This window comes from Buceros rhinoceros, unplaced genomic scaffold, assembly GCF_000710305.1.
Source record: "Buceros rhinoceros silvestris isolate BGI_N320 unplaced genomic scaffold, ASM71030v1 scaffold1095, whole genome shotgun sequence".
Taxonomy (NCBI): domain Eukaryota; kingdom Metazoa; phylum Chordata; class Aves; order Bucerotiformes; family Bucerotidae; genus Buceros; species Buceros rhinoceros.
In genome coordinates, this window is record NW_010413238.1 from 25,850 (window position 1) to 34,918 (window position 9,069).

Genomic DNA, 9,069 nt, shown 5'->3' on the forward strand with positions numbered 1-9,069 from the left:
ATGGTAGGAAACAGCCCCTGGAAGAGCAGGGCTTTGCAGACCCTCAGTGCAACCGGGACTTCTTCTTCCACACTCTGTTGCCACTCAAGGGTGGCAGTCCTGAGGAGGATGATCCTCCCTCAGAGACATGGAGCTCTGATATTCAAAATATATCTGATATTCAAAAAAACGGCATTGAAACTCATTAGCCGGTTCACTTTATTTCAGCTAGTGTGCTGACCAGTATTATCTCCTGCACTCCTTCACCTGTCTGTGTCCATCTGTTGCCTCTTCCCTTACTACTTGGACTATGAGTATTGTGGGGCAGTGCCACCACTGACTCTTTATTGTACAATGTCTGAAACAAATTAGGGTAGTATCTTGGTCAGGGACACAGGGTTTTGACTACAGGGTCAAATCACCCATCTGATGCAACAGACTTTTTTCCCCTGTTATGTCCTGCTCAGGTTTTTGGAACATGAAGGACACAGAAAACTTTTATCAGGAGGTGGCAAAATCTGCTACAGGGAGTGAGAACAGAAAGTTAATTAAATTAAAGATTATAATTCTTGCTACAGCCATGACAATCTTAAGGGTACTAAACAGAGAAATTATAAGATATACAGTGCCAGAATTCCAGTGATACATCTGAACTGTTTCCAGGGACACACCATATTTTCAAATATATTCAAATATTTTCAAAGCCCAAGTCCCCTCCTGTTTCTCAGCATAACACAAATTAACACTGAAATTTCCTTTCCTGTGATTTGAATATATTATTCTCACAAAAACAATGGAGTCTTAAATGTAGGCCGTGTCTAACATTGGTATACTTTGAAAAGTTAAGACAAAGTAACTACAGGAGTGACATCAGTTGTTAAGGCACATTAATCACTCCTGTAGATGCGCTCATTGAAGAGTGGAGTAGCCTTGGTTCACTGTAACTTAATTGCTAATTGCCATGGAGGTTCACATTTTCAGAGAGGACTAAACTAGAATAAATTAAGGCTACCTTATTTATTCGTGAAATAATGGTAGGGTATACAAAAGGACATTTCACAGTGATTGCCAAGTAATTTTATTTTAAAAATATATCTATTAGCATATATAGAAACAAGAAGTAAGAAGCTACCCATTAACAATTGCTTTGCTTAAAGACCATTCAGGAATATGACTCTACTTTAATTCCACAGAAATCTTTACAATGCCATTGAGGCACTCTGGTGAAATAACAACAAAACCCCCATACTCAATTATACTGCAGCTGTTAAAGAAAAAGGAGAAATGAAAGTGGAAAGTGAAAACAAAGGACAAAGGTGACTTCTGTTTGGTTCAACAGCACAGCTTGCACGTGATTCAAGTGCGGCTCTCCATGACAGCTGATGTAAATGTGATGGTTAGCAAGGCTAGTTCTTACAGTGGTGTTGCCTCACTGCCCAGCAATGCTCTTATTCTTCCCTCCCACAACTGAGCAAAGGGTCCCCAAGGAGCTGACATTCTCTTTGCTTGTGTGCTACACCAAAAACTCTGCAATCCCACACTCTTTGAGATATTCAGCATTTGTCCTGTAGTTTTCAGTCACACCAGGATTTTACCAGTAAGTTCACAGTTTGAGGAAGTTTGGCTAATCTGGTAAAACCTAGAATCACTTTGGATTTTAGACAGACAAGTTATTAGAGTCATAAGTTACAACAGCATGTCAATATTCTAATTAAATCCTAGGAGGGAAAAAAATCAACTAGTCAGCAGAACTTTGTCAAACTTCTGCTCTGTTCTTGATTTTGAAGTCTGTGTGACACCATTGTGGTGCAGTGCAGTGCTGTCCTGAGTTAGAGGTTTGCTTGCTCCTAACGCTGCCTGCTTGCTTCCGAAAGGTGAGGAACATATGCTGAGTATTACTAAAGTGCAAGATAGGAGCAGCAGGAGTCCAGTTTGAAATCTTTCCTTCTGATCTCTTTCTTTGAGATGCAAGAAACTGCTTTTGTCACTAGTTTTCTCCCTCAGTGCAACAGCTCTGGTTACTCTCTCCATGACTTAAAGCCCCCATCACTCCTGTAACACCTTTGCTCAAAGCTAATAACCACTTTTTGGTGCAGCTGCACCTGGGTTAGTATTGCCTTTCTTCTTGCAGTGCTCCTAGAGCAAGGCTAAAACACGGTTTTGACTCTAGCTTTTCTGGAGCTGTTTTACGAAACTTCCAACCAGTCTTACTCTCATTTACTAAAACAAGCTTAAAACTACCTTTTTTTTTTTTTTTGTACAAAAATATTTTAACTTAAACTTTTGTTTAAATCTGTTGATTGGTAGTGTAGCTTAAATGCTCACCACTGAAAACAGGGCATGTCTTTTTAACATTCACTGTCATCTTTCTACATTTGATAGGAAAATTGGCTGTTTTTTTTACAGAAAGCTACTCATTTTTTTTCATTAATAATATTTTCTACATAAATGGCTTGTTTTAGTTACCAATAATATAAAATGATTTTACAACTATGTCCAAAACATTTTGAAATATACATAACCTCAAGAAAATTAAAAAATCACCAAAACAGCAAAAAAATTTCTTCAGAGGAGTTTAGTTTACTACAGAAGATTTCCTGTTACAAATGCTGTGCACTGATCTTTCCCTCTGCTCTTTCCTAATGAAACACAGCTAATTTTCTGAAAAGATATTTTCAGAAAAGCTTGAAAAACCAACTCCTGCTAGACACTACACACAGATGTGCCTCAACTGTAATATCCACATAAATTTAGGATAAGACTGTATGCCCCACAGGCTACTGCAACAAAGCATGAATGATAGATACGTGTATCTTAATATGTAAATACAAATTTGTAAGCATTGAAGACCGGTGTTTTTCTTTTGATTATATGTTTCCCCCGTAATTTATTAATGACATAAGACAGAGGGAGTAAGTACACCCTCAGCAAGTTTGTGGATGACACAAAACTGAGTGGTGTTATTGGTTTGTTCGAGAGAAGGGATTTCATCCAGAGGGACCTTGACACACCTGGGGAGTGGACCCGTGTGAACCTCATGAAGCTCAGCAAGGTTGCAGTAATCCCAAACATGGATACAGATTGAGGGATACATGGATTGAGAGCAGCCCTGCAGAGGATGGCTCAGGGGTCCTAGTGGGTGAAATATTGGACATAAATTGGCAGTGCATGCTTGCAGCTCAGAAAGCCAATCGTATCCCAGGATGCATAAAAGGAAGCACGGCCAGCAGCTTGAGGGAGGTGATTCTCCCTCTCTACTCCACTCTTGTGAGATCCCACCTGGACCATTGCATCCAGTTCTACTGTCCCCAGCACAAAAAAGACATGGACCTGTTAGAGCGGGTCCAGATGAGGGTCATGAAAATAGACAGAGGGTTGTAACACCTCTCCCATGAAGAAAGATTGAGAGAGCTGGGGTTGTTCAGGCTAGAGAAGAGAAGGTTCCGGGGACACCTTATTGTGGCCATTCAATATATAAAACTGGGCTTATAAGAAAGATAGAAATAGACTTTTTATCAGGGTCTGTAGTGACAGAGCAAACATTTTAAAATAAAAAGGGGTAGGTTTAGATTAGATCCAAAAAATTCTTTACTATGAGGGTGGAACGGGATTCCCGTAGAAGCTGTGGCTGCCCCATCTCTGGGAGTATTCAAGGTCAGCTGGTCAGGGTTTTGAGCAATCTTGTCTAGTGAAAGATGTCCTTGCCAATGGCGGAGGGGTTGGACTAGGCAATCTTTAAAGGTTCTTTCCAACTCAAACCATTCTATGATTCCATTATTCTAATTTTTAGTGGAGGTTTACTAAGGGCTTTTTTTAAAATTACCTTGAGTATTTGATGTGAGACATAAACAGCTATTTCTAACTGCTTCTGGTATAAAAATTCTGAATAAAAGCAAAGCAACACTACAGCAAGCAACTTCAGGAAAAAAGCCATTTCTCTCATCTCTATCACAAACAAGGAGTTGAGCTGGTTCAGCACAGGCATACAAGTTACCTACATCATTAACTCATAGTCCTTGACTATCTGGAGCATTTCTGTGTTGACAAGCCCTGAGTCATTCCTCCAGGACCTTCTGTATTCCTGTTTTGTGCCCTGTGATCCCTGCAGGCAGGCATAGGCAGCACCTGCCCGGTGACTCTGCAGCACTGCAGGAAGCTACTGCACCTGGAAAACCACAGGTGGAAAGCTTGTGGCTTGCTTTAAGAGACTTAAGCTGCTTCCCAGCTGAGAGTATTGATGGAATAACTCTTTCCTATGTCACTCTACAGGTGTTCAGAAAGAGAAATCCTGCCAAGTTACACAAGAGATTTAAGAGCTTGTAGGTGGTAAATGTTCACTTTTAACAGCACTCATTCACGTGCTTTGTGCACTTGAATAGTCCTGCTGTTTTCACTGGAGCCACTTGTATAAACAAATACTCAGCAAAATAAGGAGGGGTTGTGTGCCTTGTTTTTTATTTACACTTGGGTCATTTTTTTAATTAGAGTACAATTTACAATAAGAATATTTTAATGGCACTTGCTGCCTCAGAAAGGAACCTGTAGGGCTTTTTTTCCTCAAAGATCAACCATAAGCGAAAATTATTAATAATTTTATCTATAACTCACTGCAATGATTAAGAAAAATGTGCTCTCAAAAGATTATAAAGAGGGCTAAAAACAAAGGGGAGTTGTTTTTACAAAATAATCATTCATAAAAACTAGTTCATAGTGAAGTCTTACGAGCTCACAAAGACTACATACAAACTGTCATGATCACAGCTTTTTAAAATGTTGGAATGAGTAAATAAAATTTTAAAAAAATTTTGAGTTCTGATGCTTTCTAGAAGACAGGACAGATCAGAAGTACCTGCATATATATACAGCTGTAGACTGTCCTCTGGCCTCAGACTGGCTCAAAACAATCTCTAAAAAGCAGCCTGTTCTATTTCACCCTTGTAAAAATAAGGCTAAATGAAATTACTTTTACCAGAGGCTCAAGAAATTCATAACAGTTCAATGTTCACTTTCTGTTTCTCTCCTGAATGTTGACTTATGGAGCAGAGTGGGAAGCTGTCTATTAACATGTCAAGTCAGCCATATCCTTATCCAAGCATGTGCTGAAACAGTTTCACTAATATCTGACGGAGTGGGAAAAATCCATTCCAAAAGAGTTGAACAACAACGTGTGTTGAGGGCTCCATACAGGGCATATATTTGATCTGAAACAGTTTGAAATTACTCAACTGAATTATAGCTGCATGGAGATATTCAGTCAGGACTAGTGTGCCTACACAGTAGCCACTGTGCATGTACATATAACGTGTAAATTCCTCAGCTCTGTAGGGCCTGACAAGAGATTAAGGAAAGGAAATACTAATCTACATTACTTAATCTCAGGAAAGCGCTGTCTCTTGTATGTCACAAACCATACTTTTCAGCATCACAGAAGTGCTGCTCTATTAGGGAATTTTCACATGTAAGCTGACATCTGGTCCTCACATCCTTCATGGTGACCTTGGTGAGGGTCGCTCCAGTAAGAGAACACCTGTACTATGTTAAAATGTCTCCTGAACTGTATATGGACTATTTCCTTCTCAAGAGGCACAGATATTATAGTGGCTGTGATTATTTTGCTTTCTCGATGCTTGAATTTAGTGTCCTCACTGCATTCACGTTGTGTATATTTGATGTGTATTTGCATGTCTTGGTTCGCATATTGCATTTGCATTAAATTTGTTTCTATTTAAAACACATGCACTCATTTCCTACTGTACAGCAATTTTGTTCAAACACTTTACAAGACAGAAGATATGCAAAAAGCCTCATTTCTTCCTCTTTGACAAAAACAGTCATATCTTCTTCAAGCTCATCGTGTAATACTCAGGTGTTCCACAAAAAACATAGCAAAAGATGTAGCATATCTGTAGAGTGAAGAATTTGTTGGCAAAGGATTGATTCTCATCAATCCTTTTGACTTCTTCTTTGGAAAGATTCCATAGACAAATAAATTTTGGTTTAACCACTACCTTTTACACAGTGTATAGAGGAGATAATAAAACTTGCCTGGGAAGGATTTCTTGTACCTTTTTGCACAGGCACAAATACGTACAGAGACTTGGAATGGATAACAACCTTTTCTTGTCCCATTATCTTACTTCCAAAAGTAACAGTCTAGTGATCTTTCTCTATTACGAGCTTGTACATGTCCTTCTTAGCAGGAGTTTTTTGTTTGCTACATATGAGCGTTTTGAAGGATAAAAGGGTTTTTCCCCACAAACTCCTGCAGTTCTCAGGGCCCTTGCAAGTTCCTTTGATGGCACTGATGTTCTATGGGGGAAGCCATCTATTCCGCGCTCTTTTATGGGCTGTATTAACTGATGCTCTTAGAACAGTCTGAAATATAAAGTAAGTTTTAAACTATCTATCTCCCTCTCCACAGAAAAGTCTTCAGTTGATGTTGAAGGATTTTAATACTTTGTATTGCAGAAAGAAAACTAAAATCCTGGGTACTAAGGTGGAGGTCTGACGTGATTTCTAACTGTGAGCAAAATAAATTCCTCTTTTTCTACAGACCTGGGAAGAGCTCCTCAAAGCTTGACACAACACTGAGGGCTCTGCTCTCAACAGGGAGAGGTGTGCTTTCCGAGGCACAGTCAGTTGCAGGCAGTCATCCAACAGCTATTTGATAGTTGGTAAAATATTTACCAACTAGTTGATAAACCAGGGCTGTTGTCATGGTGTATCTATCTGAAGTATGCCAGTATCTTTTCCCAGTCCATTGTTCACTTCTTTCAGGAGTTTATATGCATATCCACTGCAATGTATCCCTCTGTGTTTTCCTGGGAGAAAGTAAAGAAGGTAGCTGTATAAATATCTTATTTTTCATATGCAAGATCTATTGCTTAAAGGCTCCTTTTTTCAGACAGCTATTTAGAAGACTGAAGCAGATGGGCTTTGTTGTTGGTGAGGTTTTTTTGTTGTTGTTGGGGATTTTTAATGTTTTTTTTAAACAGATGAGGAGTGGAAAAATCATGCACTTTACAGATTGCATGCCTACTTCTAGCCTTTCCTTTCTGGAGGATAATTCTCTGACACTTCCAGATATTTGCTGGGAGTGAAAGAAGATGTTGCAACAGCAAAGGTAAAAGTGTAGCTCATTTTCTATATTCCACTGTGTAGCTTTGGGGTTAAAAACTCCAGGAATTTAGAATTACAGAGGGGCTTTTTGTTTGTTTGTTTTAATAGTGGGGCTTTACAGAATGCTTGCTTGGGGTGGAGAGGGCAAGTCATGAGAATATGGGAATGTTCCCTTAGGTCTGCCTGGTATAGTACTGCCACCACTCAAAAGAAAAAAAGTTTGTGTCTCCTTAAAAAGGTAAATGACACATCTTATTATTGGCACTGACCACCAGCAGTGCTTCTCAAGGGATGTTATAGTGCTGTCCTCTGGTCCACACTTGTGTCAGGGTGGTGCCTGCAGGAAGTTCCCCAGCATGGTTCACACCTGCAGAGTCACAAAGCTCCTGGAGTGAAACTACTACCTACTGGGACCTGCTACAACACTTTGTTGGGTATTTACTGGGACACCATTCCTCTTTTTATAATTTTATTTTTTTAAAATACAGTAGTTGCATTACTGAAATAGAAGGTGATACAGCTTGTTATAGTACAGATGGTGAGGAGAGGTCTCCTGTTATCAGTTCTCTTCCCTGACCATCTTTCCTTTGACATTAAAATGAGACCATATTACTTTGCCTCCATTTGCTTTAAAAGTACCCTTTTAATACCACAGAATGACTTCATCTCTCCAGACAGGATATTCAGGTTCAAAATCTTCTATGAACCCCACATCGAAGCAGTAGGCCACAGCAGCCTTAGTGATTATGTGAAACACCATTTAATGTAGGGGGAAAAAAAAGGTGCTCCTGAGGTTACATTTCAAAGTGCAGGACAGGGCTCAGAAGCATTATACTAAACCAGTCCAGCTGCAAAGCAATGCTGTTTAAAAGGCTACCCACACAGTAAACAAGGCAGAGATCTGTGACACATACAAGGTATAAATGTACTAATCAGGTTATAATTATCATTGGCTTGCCTTGAACCTGAATAAAAGTGCAACCAGCAGTAGTGTACACGTATCTCATACCACTGTGATGGCATAACTAGACACAATTTTTATACGTATATAAGCAATGTGATCACTAAAGTGACAAAGATAGTAGAAGCAACAAAAATCTGGCAGACAGTAGACAAGATAAGCACAAGTGACTGCAAATAGACAAGACATAATTCAAAGATGGCAAGAAAAAAGAAAAAAAAGACACATGGTGTTGCCAGATGGCAACAGCATAGAAGCGTGAGGCATAAACAAGGAAAATTGGACAAGAAGGAAGACAGCCCACTTTGATGTTGAATTCTCTACTTCCGGAGCTCTCAAGCCTGACTTTGGCATCCAACACTGCAACTAATAACATTAACTTTGCAGCATCAGTTCTGGGGTACTATACACTTAGAGCTAACTTTAAATTGATCATTAAAGACCAAGAGTTTTGTATACGTAATGATGATGATCAACATTATATAAGATTTAACCATTAGCAGGACATGAGCTGCAAATGAACAAATTCAGTAATGTTTTATTTTACAGTGTACAACTGACCTAATTTGCTCAGTCCTCTAAACACTTCTGTCACATCCACCTCTGATTCACTCAATGATATAAATGCTTCTGTTTGCAACAGCTTAGTCATTAGGAAGTGGTCCTTGCAACTATGAAAGTCATCTCAATGGAAGATAGACTGAACTCCCAGAGAAGAACCCCTAGTGGATGAGGGAGAGGAAGAGTTGCTAAGGAAGTTTACTCTTTGCCACATGAGCACATGGTGCAAATCAGAGCAGCTCTGAGGCACTTCTTATGAAGCCTACACCTTGGATAGAGTAAGGGTGGCAGCAAGTAAACCTGTTTGATGTTTTGGTGTGGAAGCAAGGCACTTGGAGAAAAAGTAGCTAGAGGCAATATGATGAAACACCACCATTCAGACACGATCTTTAAGGAATTGGGGGGGGGAGGGGGCGGGGGCGGGACGCAAACAACATGAGACAACAATT

The 9,069-nt window shown here is 39.6% G+C and overlaps 1 protein-coding gene across 1 annotated transcript in view; it reads right to left on the minus strand.

Moving 5' to 3' along the window:
- The window catches only part of LOC104493882 (adenylate cyclase type 1-like), a 47,400-nt gene that overhangs the window by 18,246 nt on the left and 20,085 nt on the right, over positions 1 to 9,069 (minus strand). The gene's annotated exons all lie outside the window — the stretch shown is intronic.